This window comes from Rattus rattus, chromosome 11, assembly GCF_011064425.1.
Source record: "Rattus rattus isolate New Zealand chromosome 11, Rrattus_CSIRO_v1, whole genome shotgun sequence".
Lineage (NCBI taxonomy): Eukaryota > Metazoa > Chordata > Mammalia > Rodentia > Muridae > Rattus > Rattus rattus.
The window spans coordinates 88,029,458-88,036,096 of NC_046164.1; the positions used below are offsets into that span (position 1 = coordinate 88,029,458).

The 6,639-nt window shown below is 46.0% G+C and overlaps 1 pseudogene; it reads left to right on the forward strand.

The window, feature by feature from the left end:
* Positions 1-272: 272 nt before the first annotated feature.
* Positions 273-2,052, forward strand: LOC116912050 (annotated as a pseudogene).
* Positions 2,053-6,639: the final 4,587 nt, after the last annotated feature.

Sequence of the window (6,639 nt, forward strand, 5' to 3'; positions counted from 1 at the left end):
ATTACATTACAATCTTAAAACTAAAGAAAGAAAAAGTAAATAATTTTTAATTGCCACCTTATCGATTTTTTTACATTATGGTTCAGCCATGCTAAATACACTCGAATTGTTATGAGAGAGGCTTCCAGAACATTTTCATCCTGTAGAACAGACACTCTATCCTTTAGGTAATCGTTCTAACATTTCTCCTACTCAACCCAAGATCTTGGCAACCACAAATGCCGTCTCCACAAACGCCGCTACTTTAGACAGCTTATGTAAGTCAGTACAGAATGCAGACAGACAAGGGTAGGTTGGGTTGATTTCACACACACACACACACACACACACACACACACATGCACACACGCACACACACATACATGCACACACACATACATGCACACACACATATATACACACATACACACACATACACATACATGCATACACACACATATATACACACACATACACACATACACACATACATACACACACATGCATACAAACACACATGCACATGCACACATATGCACATACACACACATACATGCACACACACACACTCGCACACACACACAAGCACACACATGCACATGCACACACACATATGTGCGCATACATGCACAGGACAGCAGGTGCTGCCGCATGCCTGTGTGTGCACAGAGGCCATAAGAGATCACCAGGGATCTGTCCTCTCTGTCTTAGTCCCATGAAGAAGTTCTCTCCCTGAATCTGGAGCTTGTGAACTGTTTTTTCCTGTCTCTTCCAGTTTGTTTTGTTAGGTAGCATGGAAGTCTACAAGTTCCAGTGACCCCATCTCAGCACCCACCCACCCACCCTTGTACCGGAGGCTCAGGCGTACCTGTAACGTGTTACAGGAGTGCTGGGATCCCTGCTTCTGTCCTTCCTGAGCAGCAAGCACCCTTAACATCTGAGCCCTTTCTCCAGCCACCGCTTCATTTTCTCGTTGCCTTCGATTGTTTGACTGATTGACAGTTGTTAGTTGTATTGGAGATGAGCCCTCACTATGCCGTCCAGGCTGCTCTCAGACTCCCAACCATTCTGTCTCCACCTCCCAAAAGCTGGGGTTACAGGCATTCGCCACCACGCCTACCAAATTTGCCTTTTGTGATCGCTTTATTTCTCTTAGCATGCCATTAAGGCCTGCTGTTCCACAGTAACTGAGATGAGAATGAAGAAAAGGACCTTGCTGCTGCTGCTGCTTCCTCCTCCTTCCTCCTCCTTCTTCCTTCTTTCTTCTCCTTCTTCCTTTTCCTTCTTCCTCCTGCCAGGGCAGCAGGAGGGCCCGAAGGATCTGGGGTCCCAGGATCAGGAAACCACTGTGGCCTCTGTCGAAGATTTGGCTGTGGTCGTGGGGGTCATGGTCATGATTGAGGCCATGGCCTTGGTTGGGGCTGTGGGGCTCATGGAGGTAAACCTGAAGACAAGGAGTAGATGCCTGTCCCCAGGCTGGACCACTGGGTTAAGGACATGAAGATCAAGTCCCTGGAGGAGATCTACTGTTCTCCCTGCCCATTAAGGAATGCAGGATTATTGACTTTTCCTGGGCGCATCCCTAAAAGAATTGGTTCTGAAGATCCTGCCGAGTAGAAGCAGACTCTGGCTGGCCAGCAGACCAGGGTCTAGGCTTTCACCACTATTGGGGACTACAATGGCCACGTTGGTCTTGGTGTTAAGTGCTCCAGGGAGGTAGCCACTGCCATCCAAGGGGCCAACATCTGGGACAAGCTTTCCATCATCCCTGTGCGAAGAGGCTACTGGGGGGACAAGATCGGCAAGCCCCACACTGTGCAATGGAAAGTGACAGGCTGCTGTGGCTCTGCACTGGTTTGTCTCATCCCTGCACCCAGAGGCACTGGCATTGACTCTGCCCCTGTGCCCAAGAAGCTTCTGATGATGGTCGGTATAGATGACTGCTGCACGTCAGCCAGGGGCTGCACTGTCACCCTGGGCAACTTTGCCAAGGCCATCTTTGGTGCCACCTCCAAGACCTACAATTACCAGACTCCTGACCTCTGAAAAGAGACTGTGTTGGGAATTCGCTGATCATCTTATGAAAACTTGCACCAGAGTCTTTGTTCAGTGGACCCAGGCTCCAGCTGTGGCTACCACATAAGGGTTTTTATACCAGAAAAATAAATGCATTAACTCCATTTATTAAAAGAAGGAAGGAAGAAAGAAAGGAAGAAAGAAAGAAAGAAAGGAAGGAAGGAAGGAAGGAAGGAAGGAAGGAAGGAAGGAAGGAAGGGGGCCTCTGCATTTATGGCCCAAAAGACCATTGTGTCCTTTAAATAAATGCATTTTTAAGAATTTGTTTATTTAGGTGTGCTGGGCTGAGAGAGTAGCACCAAGATGCCTAGACCTTCTGTCTAGCCATAGCAAGTACACCCTTCTTGGTTCACCTCAGCTGCAGACAGTTCATTTGTCTAGAACCCAACACTCAATCAGCACTCTCAGGAATACGGAATCCTTGCTACTGCAGCCCAATGCAGACTGGAGACAGTAAAGCCTCCTCCCAGAATGTTCCACCATTGATCAAAGTCATAAGGTAGCTATACAGTTCAACGTCTTTCCCTAACTAATCTGTTTCCTCCCCACTTCTCTTCAAAGAAGGTGAACCCTATTGACACATTGCAATCCTCACTTTGCCTCAGCAGCTGCTCCTGGACACCACACACTGACACAGTTGGCTATTACTAGGCAGACATCCACACACATGTGCAAGATTCAGGTCATGAACCTGCTTTGCCCATTCTCAACCCAGGAATGGTCTTGATTCGTACACAGCTTCAGAGCTGACTGACAGCTATTGATATAAGCACACTGCACTCCTGTTGACTTAGGGAAGGTATGGTGAACCAATCCCAGGCAACTGATAGACAGGAATTACTAGGAAATATTTCCTTGAAAATAAAAGGCAACATACACAGAGCTCTCTCATATTGGACACATTATCTGTTTCAATGTTCAAACGCAAAGGAAAAGGCACCAGCCTCACTGAGAGGCACAAAATGAGGGCCTGGCACAGAGAGAGCCTCAGGATGTTTTCAAGGTATTCCTACTTTGGAACCCTAATTACCTGTGGGATGATATCACCGGTGAGGCAGGTACAAGATAGAACGAGGTCTGTCACTGGAAGAGAAGGAAAGAAGGATGAGCAGGAGAAGCGTTTGAAGGAAGGGGAGGAGACAGGAAAGGAAGAGGGAAGGAGAGAGAGAGTAGCTAGGAGACAACATGGAAACTGACGTTATGATTCCACACTGTACCTTTACAAGTTGTTATGAATGTTCTTAAGGGACGGATGTGTACAGGGCTTTGTATGTTTAGGTGGGCAATTATATCTTATCAATTGGGTCAGAGGTTATTGTGTTGTGTGTTCTTTCATGTAGCGACTTAAGTGTAAGAAAGTGTGAGGCGGGAGAGGTGGCTCAGTGGTTAAGAGCACCGACTGCTCTTCCAGAGGTCCTGAGTTCAAATCCCAGCAACCACATGTTGGCTCCCAACCATCTGTAAAGAGATCCAATGCCCTCTTCTAGTGTATCTGAAGACAGCTACAGTGTACTTATATATAATAAATGAATAAATATTTTTAAAAAGCATGTATGTATGCTTTGGAAGAAGAAGGAGGAGGAGGAGGAGAGGGAGAAGAAGAGGGAGAAGAAGAAGAGGGAGAAGAAGAAGGAGGAGGAGGAGGAGGAGAAGGAGGAGAAGAAGGAGGAGAAGGAGGAGGAGAAGAAGAAGGAGAAAGTGTGAGGCAGCTGGAAACACTGGGCCACCACGGAGTTGGGACATGTGTTTCTGGCATGGAAACCTGCCTTGTGAACTAGATAGGTAGAGAGATTGCTGCCAGGCTCAGAGAGAGAGAGAGACCTTCAGCAGTGTGATAGGGGATGCAGCAGAGTGGGTGAGAGGTTTTGCTAGCAGGTATCTTGGGGCACTATGGTGCCGGATCTAGTGGGAGATAAAAGAAAACATTTTATTTATTATATTTTTACAGCAACAATCACCCAATACAAAAGATTGCCCACCTTGTTGCTGTCATTCCGGCCAGGACTCTCTGAACCTTTCTGTTAAGAGCATCCTACCCCACATAGAGGCAGGCAATTCAAGCACAGCTAGTGGGCATTCTTATGGGGTCTTATTACCGAATGCTTTAAAATCCTAAATACTATGTCAATTATTTTTTTTTGGTATGTGTAGTAATTAAAGGCTTGTCAAAAACAATATAAACATGCCTTTGAAATCATGCTTTGGGGGTTGGGAATTTAGCTCAGTGGTAGAGCACTTGCCTAGCAAGTTCAAGGCCCTGGGTTCGGTCCTCAGCTCCGGAAAAAAAAAAAAAAAAAAAAAAAAAAAGAAGAAAGAAAGAAATCACGCTTTGCCTGTAGCATCCTACAAGAATTTGCCAAGCAGAAACAAATATCCCAGTCCCAGTCCCTGCTAACCATTGCCAAATGTGAAGACAGGGCAAATCCGAGACCTCATAATTAAAGTTTCCTGACAGAGTTCCCCGCCATATCCACAACCCAGCCTATAACAAGTCTAGTGGGGCCCTGCGGAGACTCCTAACTCTTCCAGACCTCCAGGGAGACATTTTGTGTAAAAATCTGCATCACTGAGTAACTCCCTAACTGCTACATGGAGAGGGACACCGCCTGAGGCAGAGTTGCTGGTCCCAGGGAGACCCTGTCGCTGTTGTGTTTTCCAAAAATACAACCTGTTAATGACAAGCCATTAAGCTGCTCAGCAGCTAACAGGAAGCACAACTCTTCTCAGAAAGAAACAGGTTTTTGCCCAGAAAGCCACATGTGCAGGTCAGCAGGGCAGGTCCCTCGTGAACCGCTTGGCCCTTGCAGGGCTCCTGCTCCAACGCGGTGCACCGGGCGGGCGGGCAGCACAAGGGCGGGCGGCGACCTGTCTTCTGTCTCCACAGCTTGTGGCTTCCAGGTTGCCGGCTCCGAAGCTGCGTTCTTTGCCAATTCCCTTTGGCAGGAAAGGCGCCTTCTGGTACCCCCAGGGCCATCCCGGTCCTCCACGCCTGCCAACCTCCTCATGTTTTATCAATTTTTATTTAAATTGGTGATCAAGGAATTAACCCAGCTTATACAAATTCCATCTTCCCAGAGCCATTCCGGTGGAGCGGCACTTGTGGTATTTCATTCTCCAAATGAATCGAACTGGATTTTAATGATAGTAGACCCCATTAGGCAACACCTGATTGGGTTATTTCCTGGAATTCCGTCTTATTGTTTTCTTCATCCCTGTTATCCCAAAACTGCAACTAGGGAGCCGTCGGGAGCTGCTGCCAAGCTTTATTGGATTTTCCTTGAAATCATGGTTATGTTTTCTCCCTATGTCTTTGTGGAGAACCAACGTTCTTTGTTGCTTCTGATGTTTATTTTGTTCGTTTTGCCTTTTAAAGTCGAACCGTACTCTATAGCCCAGGCTGACCTGTAACTCACAATCCTCCTGCCTCTTTTCAGATGACACTAGCTTGTATCAAGTTGATATAAAACTAGCCAGGACAACTGACCTTGTCAACTTGACCCACAAATCCACTGTTCAGTCATTTCTTTTTTGTTTATCCCCCAAATCACACATTAACATCAACATCACAACATAAAACATTTTACAAACCTTAAAAGTCCTATAGCCTTTACAAATTAAAACACTTTAAAATTCAGCCTCCTTAACAATCCAAAACTCTTTAAAGTGTTAGGTTGTTGTAAAAATATAAAAAAAAATAAAAAATGCTGACTTTAATCCCGATCTAGATCCGGCACTGTGGTGCCCCAAGATATCTGCTGGATATCTTAAGTCTCAGTCAGCAAAGCCTCTCACCCGCTCTGCTCCATCCCATATCACACTGCCGACTCTCTGAGCCCGGCAGCAATCTCTCTACCTATCTAGTTCTCAAAGCAGGTTTCCATGCCAGAAATACACATCCCAACTCCGTGGTGGCCTACACCAGCCGCCCCACTTCCATTACACTTAAATCTACACATGAAAGAACACACAACACAATATCCTTTGACCCAATTGACAAGAAATAATTGCCCACCTAAACATACAAAACCCAATACACATCCATCCCTTAAGAACATTAATAACAACCTGTAAATTCACAAAGCAGAATCTTAACGTCACCTTCCACATTGTCTACCGGCTACTCTCTCTCTCTCTCTCTCTCTCTCTCTCTCTCTCTCTCTCTCTCTCTCTCTCTCTCTCTCTCTCCCCATTTCCATTCTAGTCTCCTCCTCTTCCTTCAAACTTTTCTCCCGCCCATCCTTCCTTCTCCTCCAATGACAGGCCTCCTTCTATCCTATACCTGCCCTCACCTGTATTTTACAAATTAAATGGGGAGAAGGTTCTGGTGAAGTCACCTGAGTCCTGAGTACGTGACTAGGCAGCTGTCCTTGGGGCAGTGGAATTAGCGTCAAAATACAGAAAGCTCCAGGGCAAACCACAACATTTCCCCCTTTTTGTCCAGTTAAAAGGCCTTTTCACTTAAATATAAGTTGAGTACAATTATTACCATTCTACAATTTATAAAACACACGATACACTCAACACCCAGTCTTTCAATTTTGTCCATTAACTAAAGACTATAATTCTATACCTGACCTACATCCT